We start from the raw sequence: 25,137 nt of genomic DNA on the forward strand, positions 1-25,137 counted from the left end.
CGGCAACTTTAACGGATCTTCAATCGTCCCCTCGTAATCGGTCCTTGCGGCAACTCTAACGGATCCCATGCCTTCCTTGGAGCTTGACCATCCATGTTCGCATCATCCTCCCCTTCTTGAAAAGGATTTGTCCTCAAATCTAGTTCGTCACCTACATCACACAACGACAAGTCACTAACATTAAAGATAGAACTCACGTTATACTCACTTGGTAGGTTGAGTTTGTAGGCTCTGTCATTGATCCTCTCAAGAACTTGAAATGGTCCATCACCCCTAGGTAATAGCTATGAACGTCGTTTTTCGGGGAACCTTTCCTTTCTCAAGTGTAGCCAAACCCAATCTCCCTTCTCAAAGACCACCTTCTTCTTCCCCTTGTTGGCTTGCTTGGCATATTGCTCATTCTTTTTCTCAATGTTGGACTTGACCTTCTCATGCAAGCTCTTAACAAATTCAGCCTTCTTTTTCCCATCCATGTTTAACCTTTCACTCACAGGTAAAGACATCAAATCCAACGGAGTCAAAGGATTAAAACCATAAAACCATAAACAATTTCAAACGGCGAATAATTGGTAGTAGAATGCACGCACCGATTGTAAGCAAACTCAACAAATGGCAAACAATTCTCCCAATTCTTTAAGTTCTTTTTTAGAATAGCACGCAAAAGTGTTCCTAAAGTTCTATTAACAACTTCAGTTTGTCCATCCGTTTGGGGATGACAAGTAGTAGAGAACAGCAATTTAGTGCCAAGTTTAGCCCATAAAGTTTTCCAAAAGTAACTCAAAAACTTAACATCACGGTCAGATACAATAGTCCTAGGTATGCCATGCAACCTAACGACTTCTCTAAAGAACAAGTCCGCAATGTTAGAAGCATCATCGGTTTTGTGACAAGCAATGAAATGTGCCATCTTAGAAAATATATCAACAACAACAAATATTGAATCCCTCCCCTTCTGTAAGGCTCGAGATTATTAATCTTCATTAACGTGGGACTCGGAAGATATGAGAATGCATGATGTGCAATGAGGGGAGAAAAGACATGAGAAATTAGAGTTTTTGAGTACAAGAGAGACTGCACCCGCGCTTAGAACAGGAGTGCACCCGTGGTCATTAAAATGAAATTAGGAAGGGAAGGCCGAAGCATCACCGCACCCGCGGTGCTAGAAGGACCGCACCCGCGGTGCAGCTACAGTAGGGTGACCGCACCCGCGGTACGAACAAGACCGCACCCGCGGTCGTCAAATTTCAGAAAAATGAAATTGGTGCCGAGAGCACAGCGCACCCGCGGTGCAAACATGACCGCACCCGCGGTGCAACATGCAGCTTGAAAAATAATCCACGTTTCCTGGTGTTGCATGCAATATATATATATATATATATATATATATAAGAATTACACGTAATTTCCTCACAATTCAGAAAAAGGGGTCGAAGCTTTGGAAAGAATTTTCCTTACGCCTTTTAGATTTGCGATTGTGAAAGATCCGTCCATCAGAATTCAAATCCGACTTCAGTTTTGAGTTCCTCTCGACACGAGCTATACAAGGACGTAAGTTTTATTACGTTTAGACAAGATTTGAATTTATGAGATTGTCAGAATTGAATATGAATCTGATATGGTATTTCTGTTACAGTAGACATTGTATAATTGAAGTCAGATTAAAGAACAGACTGTTTCTGTAATTGTTATGATTTTTGGTGTTGATTTGACTGAGATTCGATATCAAATTTGTGTTATCGTTGAGATTATGAGTTATATCAGTATTGATTATGAGTTCTAGTATTATATCTGTGATGTTGAGATTGACGGGGTTTTACAGATTGTATTGTTATGCCGTCGAAACATCAGCAGACTGACATCTGATCAGATTTGATATTGATTGAGATTGCATTGTTATGTCATTGATATTGATCAGATTATGTACTGAGTTGAGGATTAATCAGAACAGATTCTGAACTGAGTTATATACTGATATGGTATTTTTATGAATTGTCATTATCAGATTGATATGGACAGATTGGAATACCAGACTTCGTCTTCGTCAGACCTGGAAGACAAAGGTATAATTCATGTGATATTCGGGAAGACACAACTCAAATGAGATTCGATTTGAGTTTCCCAACAAAATCACATACTAGATTATTGTTATATTCTGATATGAATATGCTTTGTTTATTTGCTGATATGCTACTGCTCTGTTTATTGATTGATATTCATTGAATTCAAGATAGGAGAGTCTTTGACAGAACGGTCAAACTTCTAGACGTTCGGTGATATCGCAGCTTAGGGGAAGATCCACTCTCCTATTGTATATGTCGATACAAATCAGACCGAAGTCTAGGAATAAGACTTATAGTCATCCCGATTGGGAGGGTAGGTGACAGCCATTGACGTATTATTCACACCGGGATCCCTAGAGTTAGAGTTGAGTCGAGTCCAGACATGACGTGATTTGAGTTACATGTTAATATGATTTGAGTTGCATGCTTATGTTGATTTGATTTCATAGATTATGAAATCTATTACTTTTGAAATTGTTCATGATAGCGTGTTTCATGATTTAGATTGTTTATATGCATGTTTACCATGTTTTATACTGGGATTTATTCTCACCGGAGTATCCGGCTGTTGTCTTGTTTTGTATGTGTGCATGACAACAGGTGGGGCAGGATGTTGTGGGGACCCGGGCTCTAACTCAATTCTTTTGGGATTTAATTGGATCTTTGTTCGAAAATGTGGGTCAAAAAAATTTGCTTTTAACATTAATTCAAATGTATAGATAAACCATAACATGTCGTTAACTGAAATAAACAACATAATGTACATACATGTCTGTTTGTACAAACATTCACTAGTGTTCAAATGACAACTCTAAACATAAGTAGTACAAGTTTCATAAGGAACACTAGTAATCTGCGATGCCCGAGATCTCCACGCTATCATCATCTCTCATCTAGCTCGTGACCCCGATCCTGCCCCACCTGTTGCCATGCACACATACAGACACGACAACAGCCGGATAACTCCGGTGAGAACATATCCCAGTATAAAACATGGATGCATGCAATGTAATAAATCATGTACAATTGCATAACATAAATCAAGTAACATGAATATACATCTAAACATGTAGTAGAATACAAATCTGTATTCGACAATTCAAATCTTGACTCGACTCTTTTCTAATCTAGGGATCCCGGTGTGAATAAGACGGTCTGTTACCTACCCAACCACTCGGGGCAACGGTACGTCTTATTCCTAGACTTCGGTCAACTCTGTATCGAGGGTCTACACATATAGCAAATCTGCTCCTATGCGACGATACACCGAAACGTCTAGTTTTGGCAAGTCTGCCAATCTCTCCTATCTCAGGACTCGAATATAAATCGATAAACAAGGCATTACATAATCAATGTAATAACAATCTAGTATGTGATTTAGGGAAACTCGTATCAAATCTGAATCGAGTTGTGCAATCCTGTGACCACATGAATTATACCTTTCTTGTCGAATCGTCGGTCAAAGTCTCGAAGTCGGAATGTCACTCTGTCAAAACTAATCTGAAATGACAATATAACAATGTGCACTTCAGTCATATATATCTCAATCAACTCAAGGTACAAAGCTGAAGTCGATTTCAAATTAATTCGACGGCGTAACGACGTAGTTCTTCGATACCGGTAACTCAATAACACTAAGCTCAATGTCAACAATTCATAACCTTATCAAGACACAATATCATACTGAAATTATCCCTTCTCAACTCAATAAATATGCTGGAAAATCGCAACACTATCATACGGTATCTGAAAATCGATCCGATAGCGAGTATATCAAGCTCAAGATATCAAGAACACATATTCTAACTCAAATATGAATTCTTCCAACACATGAATATCGAGACATGCTGGAAATGTAAGAAACTTACGTCCTTTCGTAGCCCTTGTCAAGAGGAACACGAATCTCTACTCGGATTTCAAATCGGATGGCAAATTGTTGCACAATCTAAATTCTAATATGCAAAAGCTTGAAGGAAATAAAGGGATTTCTCGGTGCTATCATGTACTGAAATGAAGAAGAATCGAACAATACATATATATATCTTGCATGTAATGTAACACATGGCTCATCCTTTGCACACCACGCAACACCGCGGGTGCGGTAACGTAAGAGCGCGGGTGCACTGTGCTCTCGGCGAGTTCATCCAAAAATGTAGCACTTAGACCGCGGGTGCGGTCCTTACATGACCGCGGGTGCGGTCTCACACCGCGGGTGCGGTCACGCTAACACCGCGGGTGCGGTGTCTGTTCGCAAAATTCCACAAATTTCTATCACCTACACCGCGGGTGCGGTAGTCTTAGCACTGCGGGGGCGGTGTGGCTTCGGCCATGCTACTCAAAATCTCATTTAAACGTCATGCATTCTTACTTCTATGAGTTTAGCATCAATGCCAGTTGATAATTCTCGAGCCTTACATTTCTCCCCCTCTTAGACAATAGTTCGTCCTCGAACTTGCAAACAACTTAATCAATCATAGTAAAGGAAGAAATGACATTAGAACTGAAAGAAAACTCACATCATACAAATAGCTCGGGATGCCTCTGTCTCATCTCAGACTCTGTCTCCCAAGTTGCTTCCTCGATGCCATGACGACTCCACTGAATCTTCACTAACGGAATAGTCTTAGTCCTGAGCTTCTTTTCTTTCCGATCAAGAATCTGCATCGGTCTTTCAACGTAGCTCAAGGTCTGATCCAGCTCGGCTTCGTCAGGTTGAATGACATGAGAATCATCTGGCATGTATCTACGCAACATCGATACATGAAAAACATCATGTATACCGGATAGTGAAGGAGGAAGAGCAAGTCTGTAAGCTCGATCGCCAATCTTCTCAAGGATCTCATACGGACCGACGTATCTAGGAGACAACTTTCCTCGCTTGCCAAATCTGACGCCGCCTCTGAAAGGTGAAATCTTCAAAAATACTTTGTCTCCCTGTTCGAATACTAACGGTCTACGTCTAATATTGGCGTATTTCGCTTGCCTATCCTGTGCCGTTTTCATTCGTTTCTGAATGATCTTCACTTTTTCTGTCATCTCACGAATCATATCAGGCCCCAATTCTGGTACCTCAGAAATATCATCCCAGTACAACGGAGATCTGCACTTCTTTCCGTATAAAGCTTCGAACGGTGCCATCTCTATGCTCGTCTGATAGCTGTTGTTGTATGAAAACTCACACAACGGCAATGAGTCTTGCCAACTAGTACCAAAGTCTAGTACTACAGCTCTCAGCATATCCTCTAAAGTCTGGATAGTCCGTTCTGACTGTCCGTCTGTCTGGGGATGATAAGCAGTGCTCAGGTATAAAGTCGTACCCAAAGCCTGCTGCAAGCTGTGCCAAAAGTGAGAAGTGAATCGTGGATCTCGGTCTGATACGATCGACTTCGGCACACCATGCAATCTGACGACCTCTCTGACATACAACGCTGCCATCTGATCATGTCGATAAGTCATCCTGTACGGAATAAAGCACGCTGATTTGGTCAGTCTGTCTATCACAACCCAAATCGCGTCACAGCCCCGCGAAGATCGAGGTAACTTCGTCACGAAGTCCATGGAAATGTGGTCCCATTTCCATTCAGGAACAGACAAACTCTGAAGTAAACCTCCGGGCTTCTTTCTTTCTGCCTTCACCCGCTGGCAATTTAGGCATCTAGACACGAATTCTGCAATGTCTGTCTTCATCCGTTTCCACCAAAATTGTGTCTTCAAGTCGTTATACATCTTCCTGCCACCAGGATGAATGCTGAACCGACTACAGTGTGCTTCCGACATGATCTGTCGTCTTAAATCTGAAATCTCTGGCACCACTAAGCGGTTATTCACATACAGAACAGAATCTCTGACCTGATATTCTGAGATATGTCCAGCTCTGACCATATCAATCGATTTCTGCACACTCGGATCAGTTCTCTGTGCTTCTTTGATCCTCGAAATCAAGTCTGGCTCAATCTGAATCGCAGCAAGTCGCAACGGTCTACTCTCTGTATCAAATGTCAATCCAGACAAGCAACAATTTTCTACTAAACTCGATACACCTACAGTCGACAAGGACAAAGAACATACCTTTCGACTCAAGGCGTCTGCCGCTGCATTCGACTTCCCTGGATGGTACTTGATCTCGCAATCAAAATCTTTCAGCAGATCAAGCCATCGTCGCTGCCTCATATTCAACTCTGACTGAGAAAAGAGATACTTCAAGCTCTTATGATCGGAATAGATCTCAAATTTCTCGCCATACAGATAATGACGCCAGATCTTAAGTGCAAACACAATCGCCGCCAATTCAAGGTCATGAATCGGATAACGGGTCTCGTGCGGCTTCAGCTGTCTAGAGGCGTATGCTATCACGTGCTCTCGCTGCATAAGAACACATCCAAGCCCTCTGTGAGATGCATCACAATATACCACGAACTCACCTGTACCTGATGGAATTGTCAAGACAGGCGCACTAGTCAGCCTCTTCTTCAGCTCAACAAAACTGCTCTCACACTCTTCTGACCACACAAATGGCATGTTCTTCTGTGTCAACTGGGTAATCGGCTTCGCTATACTGGAGAAATCTCGGATAAAACGTCGATAATACCCGGCTAGACCCATGAAACTGCGTATCTCAGGCACAGAAGTCGGTCTCGGCCAACTGATCACAGCCTCAACTTTACTCGGATCTACCGCAATACCATCTCCAGATATAATATGCCCCAAGAAGACAACCTGTCGCAACCAGAATTCACACTTGGACAGTTTGGCATACAACTGCTCTTTTCTTAAAGTCTTCAATACAATCCTCAGGTGATCTGCATGCTCAGTCAAATTCTTCGAATACACCAAAATGTTATCGATAAATACAATCACAAAATCATCTAAATATCTCTGAAAAATGCGGTTCATCAAAATCATAAACACCGCTGGTGCATTCGTCAAACCGAAAGGCATAACAACAAACTCATAATGTCCATACCTGGTTCGGAATGCAGTCTTCGGAATATCAACATCTCTAACTCGGAGCTGATGATACCCTGATCTCAAATCGATTTTCGAATATACCGAAGATCCCTGTAACTGATCAAACAAATCGTCGATGCGAGGCAACGGATACTTGTTCTTCACGGTCGCCTTGTTCAACTGCCTATAATAAATACACAGTCGCATCGAACCATCTTTCTTTCTAACGAAAAGCACCGGAGCACCCCAAGGTGATACACTGGGTCTGATATATCCCTTGGACAGAAGATCCTCCAACTGTGCTTTCAACTCTTTCAGCTCTATCGGCGCCATCCTATACGGAGCTCTCGAAATAGGAACAGAACCGGGCATAAGATCTATGCTGAAATCAACCTCTCGAACCGGAGGCAACCCTGGAATCTCATCAGGAAAAACATCTGCAAACTCGCAAACCACTGGCAGATCTGCCAATGCTGGGCTCGTCTTCAGTAGATCTACTGAATATACGAGAAAGCCCTCTGCTCCTCTCTGAAGCAATCTACTCATAGTCAGAGCAGATACTAAGGGAATCCGAGATCTGGAACCCTTGCCGTAGAATTTCCACTCGTCTGTCATCTCGGGTCTGAATCTGACAATCTTGTGGAAACAATCTACCGTGGCTCTGTACTTGGTCAACATGTCTATACCAACTATACAGTCAAAATCAGCTAAACCAAGTACTACACAATCAAGATCAATCTCATGCCCCTCAAACTGAAGCATACAGTGTCTAACAGTAGTCACAGATATCAAACCACTTCCCAACGGAGAAGCTATAGACACTACTGTCGACAACGACTCAACAGGCAATGAATGTCTCAATGCAAAATGTTCAGAGATAAATGTATGCGATGCCCCTGTGTCTATCAACACATATGCAGGATAACCGCAAAGGAAACAATTACCTGCAATGACGTCATCTGGCGCCTCCTGCGCCTGCTCCTCTGTCAGGGCAAAGACACGTGCCTGCTGTCGAGGAGGCTGACTCACCGTCTGACTACCTCCTGGCCTCTGCTGTGTCTGTGTGGAGGGTGGCTGGAAGGAGTGTACAGAGGATGCCTGTCTCTCCATCTGTGGCGCTGGTGCTGATGATCCTGTACTCTGGAATCGTGATGCACCTCTCTGGGGACAAACTCTGGCAAAGTGTCCCTGTTGCCTACAGATGTTGCAGCGTCCCATAACTCCTTGACACTGCTCCGTCGCATGTCGCCCTCCGCACGAACCGCAGTATGCGCCACTATAATCTGACCCCTGACCTCTCTGTCGAGATCCACTCGAACTCGATGAACTACTCCCAGACTTCTTAAACTGTCTGCCCTTAGCCTTCAAAAATTCCTTCTTACCACTACCACTAGCTCCGCTGTCAAAACGAGGAGGAGGTGGTGGAAACTGTACGGTAGTAGGCTGTGGCGGTCTCTGCCCCTGAACACCGTAGGAAGCCCCTCGCTGCCTGATCAAACCAGCCTCGGCTCCCTTCGCTCGGTTCAGTGCCTCTGAAAAAGTACTAGGCCGGCCCGTGTTCACCAAAGTGAAAACATCCGGATTTAGTCCGTTGATGAACTGATCGGCCACTGCCTCGTCGTTTCCGGCCACATGCGGTGCAAATCGTAGCAATGCAAAAAATTTAGCAACATACTCCTCGATGTTCCACTGTCCCTGCTTCAGATTCGCAAATTCAGCTCCCTTATCTTTCCGGTAGGAGACGGGAAAGAAGCGCTGATAGAACTCGTCTTTGAAGACTTTCCACGTGATATCAATGCCTCGGTGCTCCAAGGCTCTCTTCGTCGTCAACCACCAGCTCTTGGCAACCTCTTGCATCTGATGCCCTATCAACTTCACACGTCGTTCGTCAGTGTAAGCCAAAGACTCAAACAGCATCTCGATATCATCCAGCCAGCTCTCGCATTCTACTGCACTCTCTGTGCCTTTCAGAGTAGGCGGATGGAAAGACTGGAATCTCTTCAATAAAGTCTCCATCGGCGTAGCGGTAACATCCATCTGTGCACCTGATGTGCTACCCTGCTCTGGCTGTGGCACTCGTCTAGGCGGCATAAATCTGATTATCAAACTGATTAGTACATAATCAATGTCATCTGTCTCAGCCCTCCTCTGATCATATACCTCTGATCGAGAATCGGTTCTGATTCAGGCTTGAAATGCTGTAAATCAATTCAGATAATACAACACAACATATAATAGGGAAAGCAACAAAGCATGCTAGCATCTCAAAAGCAAGGAAGATGACTCGATCTACCCCGCTCATTCTATTCTATTTCAGTCTACAGAACCTACTGCTCTGATACCACCTGTTGTGGGGACCCGGGCTCTAACTCAATTCTTTTGGGATTTAATTGGATCTTTGTTCGAAAATGTGGGTCAAAAAAATTTGCTTTTAACATTAATTCAAATGTATAGATAAAGCATAACATGTCGTTAACTGAAATAAACAACATAATGTACATACATGTCTGTTTGTACAAACATTCACTAGTGTTCAAATGACAACTCTAAACATAAGTAGTACAAGTTTCATAAGGAACACTAGTAATCTGCGATGCCCGAGATCTCCACGCTATCATCATCTCTCATCTAGCTCGTGACCCCGATCCTGCCCGACCTGTTTCCATGCACACATACAGACACGACAACAGCCGGATAACTCCGGTGAGAACATATCCCAGTATAAAACATGGATGCATGCAATGTAATAAATCATGTACAATTGCATAACATAAATCAAGTAACATGAATATACATCTAAACATGTAGTAGAATACAAATCTGTATTCGACAATTCAAATCTTGACTCGACTCTTTTCTAATCTAGGGATCCCGGTGTGAATAAGACGGTCTGTTACCTACCCAACCACTCGGGGCAACGGTACGTCTTATTCCTAGACTTCGGTCAACTCTGTATCGAGGGTCTACACATATAGCAAATCTGCTCCTATGCGACGATACACCGAAACGTCTAGTTTTGGCAAGTCTGCCAATCTCTCCTATCTCAGGACTCGAATATAAATCGATAAACAAGGCATTACATAATCAATGTAATAACAATCTAGTATGTGATTTAGGGAAACTCGTATCAAATCTGAATCGAGTTGTGCAATCCCGTGACCACATGAATTATACCTTTCTTGTCGAATCGTCGGTCAAAGTCTCGAAGTCGGAATGTCACTCTGTCAAAACTAATCTGAAATGACAATATAACAATGTGCACTTCAGTCATATATATCTCAATCAACTCAAGGTACAAAGCTGAAGTCGATTTAAAATTAATTCGACGGCGTAACGACGTAGTTCTTCGATACCGGTAACTCAATAACACTAAGCTCAATGTCAACAATTCATAACCTTATCAAGACACAATATCATACTGAAATTATCCCTTCTCAACTCAATAAATATGCTGGAAAATCGCAACACTATCATACGGTATCTGAAAATCGATCTGATAGCGAGTATATCAAGCTCAAGATATCAAGAACACATATTCTAACTCAAATATGAATTCTTCCAACACATGAATATCGAGACATGTTGGAAATGTAAGAAACTTACGTCCTTTCGTAGCCCTTGTCAAGAGGAACACGAATCTCTACTCGGATTTCAAATCGGATGGCAAATTGTTGCACAATCTAAATTCTAATATGCAAAAGCTTGAAGAAAATAAAGGGATTTCTCGGTGCTATCATGTACTGAAATGAAGAAGAATCGAACAATACATATATATATCTTGCATGTAATGTAACACATGGCTCATCCTTTGCACACCACGCAACACCGCGGGTGCGGTAACGTAAGAGCGCGGGTGCACTGTGCTCTCGGCGAGTTCATCCAAAAATGTAGCACTTAGACCGCGGGTGCGGTCCTTACATGACCGCGGGTGCGGTCTCACACCGCGGGTGCGGTGTCTGTTCGCAAAATTCCACAAAATTCTATCACCTACACCGCGGGTGCGGTAGTCTTAGCACTGCGGGGGCGGTGTGGCTTCGGCCATGCTACTCAAAATCTCATTTAAACGTCATGCATTCTTACTTCTATGAGTCTAGCATCAATGCCAGTTGATAATTCTCGAGCCTTACACAGGATCAGGGTCAAGAAGATGATGAAAGATCGAGATTAGAGTGGTGATTCCGGACTTATTGTAGATTTGGTTTAATACTTGAAATTTAGTATTTGAACCTTAGACTAGTTTGAATAAGTGTTGTACATGATTGTACCTTATTGAACTTTTATACTGAGATGTATATTAGTTACTTTCCATTACCTTCCGCACTTGCATTGTAAGAAAAAAAAAATCTTTAGACCCTGTTTATCTTAATTGATAATTGAATTAGTCCCAATGACGATTAAGAAGATGATTAGCGTCCGAGTCCCCACACCTTCTTAGTCCTAGGCAACCCCAAAAAAAAATCCATAGAGATGTCAACCCAAGGCTCACTAGGGACAGGAAGTGGTGTATACAATCCATGCGGTTGTGTTCTAGACTTAGCTTGCCTGCAAGTTATGAACTTAGCACACACACGCTCAACATCATACTTCATATGTGGCCAGTAGAAATGTTCATGCAATGCGCCTAAAGTTTTAGCCACCCCAAAGTGCCCCATTAAACCACCCCCATGTGCCTCCCTAACAAGTAATTCACGAATTGATCACTTGAGAATGCACAATTTATCTTCTTTGAACAAGAAACCATGATGCAAATAAAATTTGTCATGTGGACCATGCATACAAGTTTCAAATACAACTTTGAAATCATCATCTAGCACATACAACTCCTTGAAATGCTCAAACCCCAAAATTTTTGAGTCCAAGGTAGAGATTAGTACGTACCTCCGTGATAGTGCGTCGGCCACTAAATTTTCCCTACCTTGTTTGTACTTGATGACGTAAGGGAATGTTTCAATGAATGCTACCCAGTTGGCATGTTGTTTGTTCAACTTATGTTGACACTTAAGGTGCTTTAGAGACTCATGATCCGTATTGATCACAAACTCCTTAGGCCTCAAGTAGTGTTGCCACATCTCTAGAGTCCTCACAAGTGCATAGAGCTCCTTGTCATATGTTGGATAGTTAAGCGCCGCTCCATTAAGCTTCTCACTAAAGTATGCCACCGGCTGCCCTCCTTGCATCAGCACCCCACCAATACCTACACCCGACGCATCACATTCAATTTCAAAAGTATTAGCAAAATCAGGTAAGACAGGTAAATGAGCATTAATTAATTTTTGCTTAATAAGATTAAAAGACTTCGTTTGCTCTCGCCCCAATGGAATGGGACATTTTTCTTTATCACCGCCGTCATTGGTGCTGCCAGGGTGCTAAAATCCTTTACAAACCTCCTATAGAAGCTTGCAAGACCATGAAAACTTCGAACTTGACCAACAGTAGTAGGCGTTGGCCAATCTCGAATAGAACTTACCTTGTCTTCATCAACTTGTATACCCTGTGAACTTACCACGAAACCAAGGAAAACAAGTTTGCTTGTACAAAAATCACATTTCTTCAAGTTAGCATACAAATTTTAGCCCTTAGTGTGATTTGCACAAGTCTTAAGTGATTAACATGCTCATCCAAATTTTTGCTATACACTAGGATATCATCAAAGTAAACCACCACAAATTTTCCTATGTATACACACAAGACATGATTCATTAACCTCATAAAGGTGCTAGGAGCGTTAGTTAAAACAAATGGCATTACCATCCACTCATACAACCCGTACTTGGTTTAAAAGCAGTTTTCCACTCATAACCTTCCCTCATCCTAATTTGGTGATAACCACTTTTCAAGTCAATTTTGCTAAAATACAAGCACCATGCAACTCATCTAACATATCATCTAGTCTAGGTATGGGATGCCTATACTTAATGGTTATGTTATTGGTTGCCCTACAATCTACACACATACGCCATGAGCCATCTTTCTTAGGAACTAATAAAACAGGTACGGCACAAGGAGACATGGACTCACGCACAAAACCCCTATCTAAGAACTCACTTACCTGCCGTTGAAGCTCCTTGGTCTCCTCCGGATTGCTTCTATAAGCTCGACGATTTGGCAATGCACTCCCGGGAACCAAATCAATTTGGTGCTCAATCCCCCTCAATGGCGGTAGTCCTTGAGGTAGCTGCTCCGGAAATATATCATCAAATTCCTGCAAAACTGAAACAACAATGCTCGGAAGGGACCCGGCTATACCGCTTGTGTTAAAGAGGATCTCCTTGTAAAGAATCAACACAAGTGGTTCATGTGTGTGCATCAATTGTTTCAACTCACTTTGTTGGGCCATATATGATTTCTTTTTGGCCTCTTTCCTCTCATTTTCTTTCCTCTCAATTTTTTTCTCTCATTTTTATTTTGTATGGCTATCTCACTCTTTTGATCACTCTTTTTTTCAGCCATTTCATTTTTACTTTCAAAGGCCACCTCACTCTTTAATTCACTCTTTTTTTCGGCCTGATATCTCTTCTTTTTTTTCAATTGGTCCTCCAACACTTGCTTTGGGGACAAAGGGAGTAAAACAATGGATTCCTTCTTCAACACAAATGAATACCTATTATTGAAACCATCATGAGTCACCTTTCTATCCTATTGCCAAGGCCTACCCAACAATAGATGACAAGCATGCATGGGTACCACATCACACAAGGCCTCATCCACATACTTCTCAATTGAAAAGGCACTAGCACTTGATTGTTAACCTTCACCTCCGCACAATCATTCAACCATTGAAGCCTATATGGTTGAGGGTGTTTTAATGTAGGTAAACCCAATTTCTCCACCATTTCAACACTAGCCACATTAGTACAACTCCCCCCATCTATGATTAAATTGCAAACCTTTTGATTCACAAAACACCTAGTATGGAAAAAGTTCTCTCTTTGGTTAGTCTCCTCCTCCTTGACTTGGGCACTCATGATACGCCTAGTCACTAGTGCTTCGCCTACCACCGCCTCATATCCCTCATCAGGATCCTCTAACGTAGGCATCTCATCATCATCATCATCATCCTCACTATGAGACTCATACTCACCATAGTCATTTAAGATCATTATCCTCTTATTAGGACACTCACTAGATATGACCCAACCCTTGACACCTAAAACATTTAACATCTCTAGATCGATTAAGAGGAGTTTCAGATTTACCTTGCACTCCTTGCTTAGGCGCCTCTTGTTTGGTCTCAATTTTGGGCTTGGCCACCACCTTATTCTCCTCACGTTTCACTACATTTGACCGCCAAGAAGATGATGACCCCCCAGTTTGATTGGTGCGGCCAACTCCACGCCTTTTGAGTTGTTGCTCCACTTTTATGGCCATTTGCACCATCTCGTCTCGATCCAAGTAGTGCCGAAGCTCCACTTGATCTTGAATTTCCCTGTTCAAACCACAAAGAAAACGAGCCATGGTCGCCTCACTATCTTCCTCAATATTAGCCCTAATCATGACTACCTTCATCTCCTTATAGTAGTCCTCAACACTCTTCACCCCTTGCCTTAAGTTTGTAGTCTCTTAAACATCTCCCTATAATAGTGATTGGGCACAAACCTTTTTCTCATGACCCTATTCATCTCATCCCAAGATTCAATGGGTCTCTCATTATACCTCCTCCTAGTGGTCACTAATTGATCCCACCAAATGAGAGCATAATCTAAGAATTCGACCACCGCCAACCTAACCTTCTTTTGTTCGGAATAGTGGTGACACTCGAACACGAAGTCTACCCTCTTTTCCCACTCTAAGTACACCCCGGGTCAGATTTCCCATGGAATGAAGGAATTTTCATCTTAATACTACCCATGTTACCATCTTCCCTATTCCCATCATATCTACCTCGTACAGCCTCTCTTTTTCCTCTTCCAAATCCTCTACTTCTTCCATTCCTACCCCAATTCTCATTTTGACTCTCATCGTCTCCTCCCAAATCATATTCCTCATCGTCTCTACCCAAATCCTTAGGCTTAGATTTACTCCCACTAGCACTAACCTCAAGCTTATACAACCTCTCATGCAAGGGCTCTAATTCATTCCTCATCATCCTACTAAAATGCCCAAATAAGGCCTCCATTTGGAACTTAGAAACCCCTTGGTTTGAAACATCTCCTATCTCCCTCTCCATTTAATTTCTAGAATTGTACCTGCAAGAAAAAGTTAGTAGAAAACAAATAGTCCTCACCCAAATTCTCACGGTCACTCCAAAGAAAATTCACTCGTCTCTCCTCTCTTATTTTTTTTTGCTCACAACAAATACTCACTAGTCACTCCAAAGAAAATTCACTCGCACTTAAATATTTCACTCAAATGTGATAGTATTCTCGAAAGTGTGCTCAAGCTTTGTATTTGTATATCAAACAATCAAGTTCAACTTGTGAACAATTGTGATCGACTCACTTAGACTGCGTAGACAAGCAATTTGAAGATAAATAATTTTTTTGTTACTGTGAGAGGCAATTGAATATGACTCTCTAAAGAAATAGAACAAGATATCAAAAAGAAATAATGGTGAATTTTCGGAATTTTTGTACTCTTTTTTTTTCTGAGTACTTGCTCGAAAATCACCAAAAAAAATAAAAAAAATCAACTTTTCTTCGAGAATCACAGATTCACGAAGAGACGAAAAATGATAAACGAAAACAGATCTGGAAACGAACGAAGAAATAAAAAGATCTGAAAATTGAATAACAAGATACTTACTTGAATTCAATGAACCTAAGCTCTGATACCAAATGATATGAAACTTTGTACGAACGAAAAGCAAACACGATTAAAAATCGAATCGCATCCTCAATTTAATAAGGAACAAAGGATCGTTGTTGTCCCGATCTTTTGAATCAAGTGTGTGTGTGTGTGTGTGATTTTCACCCCTAAACTACGAGGTTTAGTAATAAAGAATCACGATAAAAAAATCGAAAATTGGAACGAACCTCCAAAGGACAAGCCTAAGAAAATCCGTGCAAGAACGATCGACAAACGCCACAAAGTTAAAACTTTGATAAGTTTGATTTTTGGATTACAAAGAAAGAGCCTTGAAAAAGTTGAGAGAAAACTCTAAAACTTTTATAAAAATATCGATAATGATCTGAAAAGTGTCTAAATTTTGCGTCCCTCATTTGTTTACATATCACAAAGATATCAAATCTAGTTACCAAGATAATTAAAACTCTAAATAAGGAAAAAAATATTTTTCTCGGTTGCGGCGCGCTGGGGCGGTGAAGTTTGGTCGCCCTAGCACGAGACGTGCTGGACAGGCGCGCTAGGGCGGTGAAGTTTGGCCGCCTTAGCGCGAGATTCTCTTGAATTCACCTTCTGGACAGTGTCTTTGGCGCTGGGGTGGTAATGTTTGGCCGCCCTAGCGCGGAAGCTTCTGGTCCAAAGTCATGTTCTTCATATTTTAGCACTTGACCCTCCTTCTATTGACTTCCAAACTTGCTCCCGTGAATCACGAACCCCTCGGGACTTGGCTCCTTGCTTGGAAGCTCTCCTTGATTGCTCATGAGCCCATTCAATGTTTCTTTGAATCTCTTCTGTCGTACCCCTCATAATCGGTCTCTGCGGCAACTCTAACGGATCTTCAATCGTCCCCTCGTAATCGGTCCCTGCGGCAACTCTAACGGGTCCCATGCCTTCCTTGGAGCTTGACCATCCATGTTCGCATCAGAAAGTCCATGTAAACCACGTGCATGAAAGTTATTAAATTTCTTTAGTATTTTATTAAATTTTTTTAAAGCCTAAAATGCATGTTCCTTTCATTAATATATGTTTAATTATTTTTATGCATTTTATGCATAATTCATGTATGATAGGATTTAAATCATGAAATTTTAAAAGTTCACGTATTAGAGTTTCTAGGTGCATTTCACGTTCGAACGAGGATCGGAGACTAGAGAATTTTCAGGAAAATTATTTTTATCACACGATTTATTTTTATAAATTAATACAAGGTGATTTTAAGGGTATTTTTCCAAAAATCGGATTTTATTGGATATTTTACCCTGCATGATTTTTATTTTTAACAGTACCTAAATTTTATCGAATCGGGAGAATTTTTTTATGGTTTGGCTAAAATTTGCGAAATCCTCCTAACACGAATTATTTTCTGGGACCATGTTTGGGCCTAATGGGCCTACAAAACTTTTAAAATAAAATGGTGGCCCATTATCAAATCATTAATTTTACAATTAATAATTTAAGCATTATTAAGCCTAAACTAAATGATTATTAACCGATACACACCCATTCACATCCCCACTCCATCGGTTTCATCACCCAACCAACCGACACCCTCTTCATTCCTTTATTATTCCCTCGGTGCAAGCCATTTTCAGCTTCTCCCAGCTGCACTTTCCCTCGGCTTGCACAGCAGAAAAATCAAGAAGATTCGGCCACCTCTTTTCATGCAAGAGAAAACTCTTTCGGGTTTCCATCGCATTGTTCTCGTTCTTCAATCATCAAGGCATGCTTTGTACCCTCTTCTCTGCATCATTCATGTGATATATATCTGCGTTGTATGTTTGTGCATGAAATATTCTCGATCTACCTAGAGCATGAAGGATTTTCGGTTTTTGTTCATGGCATGCATTTCTTTTATTTTTACTCACGCTTTCTGAATTGTGGTGTAAAGGGGCTTGTAATGCCCGAGATGTTATCACTATGATTAGACACTACTTAATTGACAGAATTGAGGTTGTAGGAGCTCGAGTGGAGAAGCCGGGCGCCGATACAATACAAGACCAATAGGTTGGACAGAACATCTGTCGCCCGAGCGGTAGAAGATGATCGGCTGAGCGCCAATGCATCACAAGATCACGATTTGGACAGAACGTCTGGCGCCCGAGCGGTAGAAAATGACCGCCCCGGCGCCAGTGTTCAAAAAGAAAAGTGCTCGGACAGAACGTTCCGCGCCCGAGCGCCGCCCTACATGCGAGAAAAATAAAACACGTATCTGAGTCATGCATGAGATATATATAACATCTACATTTCCTTCATTTATCAGCTGCAAGAGTCGAGAAAACTTTCAGAAAAATCCTCACGCCTTTTATTTTAGAAATTTGAAGTTGTGGAAGATTCGTCCGTTAGATTTTCAATCCGACTTCAGTACTATGTTCCTATCGACGAGAGCTTCACACAGACGTAAGTTTTACTACATTTTGATATGATTTGAAAATATGATGTTGAAGGAATCAGATATGATTCATATATGGTGTTCTTGACATAGTAGACATCGTATAATCGAAACCGGATTGAAGAACAGATGCTGTATGAAATTGTTATGAATTTCGGAATTGATTTGATTAAGATTTGATATCAGATTTGTATGGTTATCGATTATGAGTTGTGGGAATTGATATCTATTGATTTGTATTGCTGGGTATATTGAGATTGTGCAGTTATGCCGTTGAAACAGAATTTGATTTAGTTTTGATTATATCCAGTATTGATTTGAGTAGTGTATTGATATTATACTCCTCGATATTGTCATTGTCAGATTAAGTGTTGACAGGCTTTGAGTTCGAGACTTCGACAGAGTCAGATTAACAGAAAGAAAGGTATAAATCGATGTTAATCGGGATATCGACCCGAGTCAGATTGGGCTCAAGTTTCCCATAAAATCACATAATTTGTTTATTGCATTGATATTTGCAATTGAATGAAATTGATATGCTTAATCTATTGAGTTATAGCAAATAGTGTATTGAGTCATGGGCGGATATGCCAAGACACTGGATAATTGAATTATATTGATGTTGCTTAGGAGTAGATCGACTCCTATCGCTAACATTCGATATATGTGACAATGTCCAGGAACCGGGATCCCTAGAGTAGAGATGAGTCGATTCTGAGATGACGAGGCACGAGTTTATTTACAGTTTTATATCGATTCATGTTTTCGGACTTGATACATGTTATTGATGACTGTTTATGCTTTTATATATGTTTTTATATGATTGCATTTATTCATTGTTTACACTGGGATTATATTATCACTAGAATTATCTAGCTGTTGTCGTGTTTGTATGTGTGCATGACAACAAGTGGCACATGATCAGGGTCAAGAAAAGGATGAGAGAGGACAAGTTAGTGTGGAGATCCGGATCAGAAGTAGAATAGGATTCAACACTTGTTATATAGTAGTTGAACCCTAGTTTGATGTTATTGTATCCAGTACAGGACTTGTACGTATACTTTTGATATGTATATCAGATTGATTACATTACGTTTCCGAATTTATAAAAAAATAAAAAATTTAGACCTTTTATTATCTTAATTGATCAAATTATTCCCAAAAACGATTTAAGAAATGAATTAGCGTCCGGGTCCCCACAGCAGGTGGTATCAGAGCAGTAGGTGTGACTAGACTGAGATAGAAGCTACTGAGCGGGGTAGATTGAGTTTTCTTTCCTGCTTTTCTTATGCTAGCATGTTTTACTGCTTTAAATGCATGTTTACCTGATTATCTGATTTGAGTTGGTAACGTGTATTATTGAGAATGAATCAGAACCGATTCTTGATCAGCAAGCAGTAAGATGATCGGAGGGAGGACTGAACTGAAACAGGTTTATTGTATTAGGTTACTAATCCTTTTGATAATCAGATATGCCTCCTGGACGAGTCCCAGAACAGGGCAGTACTTCGGCTAATCCAATGGATGTGACAGCAACACCGATGGAAACGTTACTGAATAGATTTCAGTCGTTCAAACCGTCAACCCTGAAAGGAACAGAGACTTCTGTTGATTGTGAGTGTTGGTTAGATGATATAGAGATGCTGTTTGATTCGTTGGATTACAGTGATGAGCGACGAGTCCGATTGATTGGGCACCAGTTGCATGACGTTGCAAAGAACTGGTGGATCACGACAAAGAGAGCATTGGAGCATCGAGGTACGAATATCACTTGGAATGTCTTTAAAGCTGAGTTTTATCCGAGATTTTTCCCAGTGTCATACAGGAAAGACAAAGGGGCAGAGTTTGTCAATCTGAGACAAGGTCATTTGAACATAGAGCAGTATGTGGCCAAGTTCTCTACTTAGTTGCGTTTTGCTACGCACGTGGCTGAGAATGACGAGGATGTTGCTGATCATTTCATCAATGGGCTGAATCCCGAGATATTTACATTAGTGAACACAGGACGACCGAATAACTTTGCCGATGCCCTAAACAGAGCCAAGGGAGCCGAAGCCGGTTTGATTAGACAGAAAGGAGCTTCGTATGTTCCTCCAGCACCGAGACCACTGCAACCACTTCCCAGATTTCAGAGTGGCAGTAGCAGTGGTGGAAAGAAATATTTTCTGAAAGCCAGAGGAAAAAAGTTTAAGAAGTCTGGCAGCAGTTCTTCTAGCTCCAGTGGTTCCCGATAGAGCCAGAGTTATACCGGGGCTTATTGCAGAACTTGCGGAGGGAGACATCCGACTGGGCAATGCGAGGAAGTGGTTGGTAGTTTCCGTATCTGTAGATAGCAGGGATATTTTGCGAGAGTATGTCCACAGAGAGGTTCCCAGGGATCCCAGGGTGCAGAATCAGCTGGATCAGTAGCTCAGACTGATAGACGATCATCAGCTATGCATTCTTTCCAGACACCACCGACTACTACTCCATCACAGCAGAGGCCAGGAGGAAGTCAGACTGTGAGCCAGCCTCCTAGACAGCAGGCCAGAGTATTTTCTTTGACATCGGAGCAGGCTCAGGAAGCACCGGATGATGTTGTAGTAGGTAACTGTTCTCTTTGTGGTTATCCTGTTTACGTATTGATAGGTACAGATGCTTCACATACATTTATTTCTAAACGATTTGCGTTGATACATGATTTGCCTGTTTAGTATTTATCTGCTGTAGTGTCTGTCTCTTCGCCTTTGGGGATAGGTTTGATATCCGTGAATTCGGTCAAACATTGTATGCTACAGTATGACGGGCATGAGATTTCGTTAGATTGTATTGTACTTGGGTGGTCTGATTTTGACTGTATTATCGGTATTGATATATTCACCAAGTACAGAGCTACCGTAGACTGTTTCCATAAGATTGTGAGATTCAAACCTGAGATGGCTGAAGAATGGAAATTTTACGGTAAGGGTTCTAGATCTAGAATTCCTTTGATATCTGCACTATCTATGACTCGATTATTGCAGAAAGGAGCGGAGGGGTTTCTTGTATATTCAGTTGACGTACTGAAATCGAGTCCATCATTGGCGGATTTGCCAGTGGTATGTGAGTTTGCTGATGTTTTCCCATATGAGATTCCGGGATTGCCTCTGATCCGAGAGATAGACTTCAGCATTAGATTGCCAACATGTAAAAGCTGAGAGAAAGAAACCAGGAGGTTTATTACAGAGCTTGTCTATTCTTGAATGGAAATGGGATCACATTTGCATGGACTTCGTGACAAAGCTACCGAGATCCTCCCGAGGTTGTGATGCGATTTGGGTCGTGATTGACAGATTGACCAAATCACCATGTTTTATTCCGTACAAGATGACGTACACACATGACCAGATGTCAGAGATTTATGTCAGAGAAGTCGTCATATGGCATGGAGTGCCAAAGTCGATTGTATCAGACCGTGATCCTCGGTTTACTTTGCACTTTTGGAAGAGTTTACAGAAGGCTCTTGGTACGAAGTTACATCTGAGTACCGCATATCATCCTCAGACCGACGGACAGTCAGATTGGACTATCCAGACACTGGAGGATATACTTAGAGCAGTAGTGCTTGATTTAGCACTAGTTGGCATGAATCTTTGCCACTTTGTGAGTTTTCGTACAACAACAGCTATCAGAGGAGTATTGAGATGGCACCGTTTGAAGCGTTGTATGGCAAGAAGTGCAGATCCCCTCTGTATTGGGACGATATCTCTGAGGTACCTGATATTAGACCTGACATGATTAGAGAGATGACTGAAAAAGTGAAGCTGATTCAGAAGAGAATGAAGGCATCTGAAGACAGACAGTTTTAATATGTCAATGTTCGACGCAGACCGTTGGTATTTGAGATAGGAGACCGAGTAGTTTTGAAGATATTACCTTTCAGAGGAGTTGTCAGATTTGGCAAGAAAGGGAAACTGTCTCCACGTTATATAGGGCCGTATGAAATTCTCGAGAAGATAGGAGATCGTGCCTATCGACTCACATTACCGCTTTCCTTATCTGGGATACATGATGTCTTTCATGTATCATTATTGCGAAAGTACATTCCAGATGCTTCACATAATATTCAGCCAGACGAAGCCGAAATTGATGAAACTCAGAGTTACTTCGAGAAGCCGATTCAGATTCTCGATCGTAAAGAAAAGCAGCTCAGAACGAAGACTATTCCGCTTATGAAAGTTCAGTGGAGTCGTCATGGCATCGAAGAAGCTACCTGAGAGACTGAGTCAGATATGAGACAAGATTCCCAGAGTTATTTCACTGATGTGAGTTTTCTGATTAGCTTCTGATATACATTTCTTTCTGATATGATTTGATTGCCTATGATTTCGGGGACGAAATCGTATCTTAGGAGGGAGACATGTAATGCCCGAGATGTTATCACTACTATTAGACACTACTTAATTGACAAAGTTGAGGTTGTAGGAGCTCGAGTGGAGTAGCCGGGCGCCGATACAATACAAGACCAATAGTTTGGACAGAACATCTGGGGCCCGAGCGGTAAAAGATGACCGCCCGAGCGCCTATGCATCACAAGATCACGATTTGGACAAAACCTCTGGCGCCCGAGTGGTAGAAAATGACCGCCTGAGCGTCAGTGTTCAAAAAGAAAAGTGCTCGGACAGAACGTTCCGCGCCCGAGCGGTAATTTATGACCGCCCGAGCGCCGCCCTATATGCGAGAAAAATAAGACACGTATCTGAATCATGCATGAGATATATATAACATCTTCATTCCATTCATTTATCAGCTGCAAGAGTCGAGAAATTTAAAGTTTGTAGAATATCCGTCCGTTAGATTTTCAATCCGACTTCAGTACCGTGTTCCTATCGAAGAGAGCTTCACACAGACGTAAGTTTTACTACGTTTTGATATGATTTGAAAATATGATGTTCAAGGAATCAGATATGATTCATATATGGTGTTCTTGACATAATAGACATCGTATAATCGAAACCGGATTGAAGAACAGATGCTGTATGAAATTGTTATGAATTTCGGAATTGATTTGATTAAGATTTGATATCAGATTTGTATGGTTATCGATTATGAGTTGTGGTAATTGATATCAATTGATTTGTATTGCTGGGTATATTGAGATTCTGCAGTTATGCCGTTGAAACAGAATTTGATTTAGTTCTGATTATATCCAGTATTGACTTGAGTGGTGTATTGATATTATCCTCTTCAATATTGTCATTGCCAGATTGAGTATTGACAGGCTTTGAGTTCGAGACTTCGACAGAGTCAGATTAACAGAAAGAAATGTATAAATCGATGTTAACCGGGAGATCGACCTAAGTCAGATTGGGCTCGAGTTTCCCATAAAATCACATACTTTGTTTATTGCATTGATAATTGTGATTGAATGAAATCGATATGCTTAGTCTATTGAGTTATAGCAAAGAGTGTATGGAGTCATGGGCGGAGATGCCTAGTTATTGGCGGATATGCCAAGTGTTTGGCGGATATGCCAAGACACTGGATAATTGAATTATATCGATGTTGCTTAGAAGTAGATCGACTCCTATCGGTGAGATTCGATATATGTGACAATGTCCAGGAACCCGGATCCCTAGAGCAGAGATGAGTCGAGTCTGAGATGGCGAGTCACGAGTTTATTTACAGTTTTATATCGATTCATGTTTTCGGACTTGATACATGTTATTGATGATTGTTTATGCTTTTATATATGTTTTTATATGATTGCATTTATTCATTGTTTATACTAGGATTATATTCTCACCAAAATTATCCGGCTGTTGTCGTTTTTTATGTGTGCATGACAACATGTGGGACATGATCAAGGTCAAGAAGAGGATGAGAGAGGACAAGTTAGCGTGGAGATCCGGATCAGAAGTGTAGAACCCGTTAAACCAGATTACTTATAATCCATGCATAATTTCTAGTATTTAAATTAAGAATGATTCTTTATTATTTAAGGCATTTTAAAGTTGTTTTTATTTTAAATCGCATAAGTTTAGTTTTGTCTTTTCGGTTAATAAGCGAGGCCGGACTGGAGTTGGAGTATTGAGATAAAATTTAATAATAAAAAAATATTCCTACTCTCAATTTAAAGTAAAGAATAAGTTATTTTAATGTAAAAGAATGTTTAAGGATTTAATTAATTAATTAGAGATAAATAGTAAATAAGTTCTTTTATGAAAAATAATTAATTAAAAGCCTAAATTAAAATATGTGACCAATGGAGATAAGTTAATCTAGGCTTATTTTATTTAAAAAATTGTACATTTACATGTTAGTAATTTATTTTAAGAATTAGTCATCCATGCTGTGGGGACCGGGACGCTAATTCCAATTTTAATCATTCTTAGGAATTAATCAATCTATTATTAGAAACACGGTCTAATTTTTTTTTAAAAATACAAAGCGGAAACATAATGTAATTTACATCAAATTACATATTAAACATAAACATAAAAATCTTGTATTATCTACAAGAACTCAACTAGGTTCAACTATGTAATAGTGCTGAATCCTAAGTTGCTTTGGAGCCCGGATCTCTACGCTATCTAGTCCAGCCTCGTTCTCTTCGTGACCCTGATCCCATCCCACCTTGTTGTCATGCACACACACAAACAAGAAAATAGCCGGATAACTCCGGTGAGAATTACATTCTCAGTATAAATCATGTATACAAGCAATATTATAATCAATACAAACGCATATAACAGACATTTATAACATGTATCCAAATCAGATTATAAATCCATATCAAGAATAAATCCTATTCTAAACATGTACCATCATCAGAAACATAAATCAACATGTACCATATTCAGGAGCATAACCCACATAATTCAATATAAACTATCAATCGTACTCGTGACTCCACGACTTATACTAGACTCAATCCTAGTCTAGGGATCCCGATTTCCAGATGTGGGTATTCCTATATCGACCAACAATAATAGAAAAGAC

This window comes from Primulina eburnea, chromosome 15, assembly GCF_022965805.1.
Source record: "Primulina eburnea isolate SZY01 chromosome 15, ASM2296580v1, whole genome shotgun sequence".
Taxonomy (NCBI): Eukaryota; Viridiplantae; Streptophyta; class Magnoliopsida; order Lamiales; family Gesneriaceae; genus Primulina; species Primulina eburnea.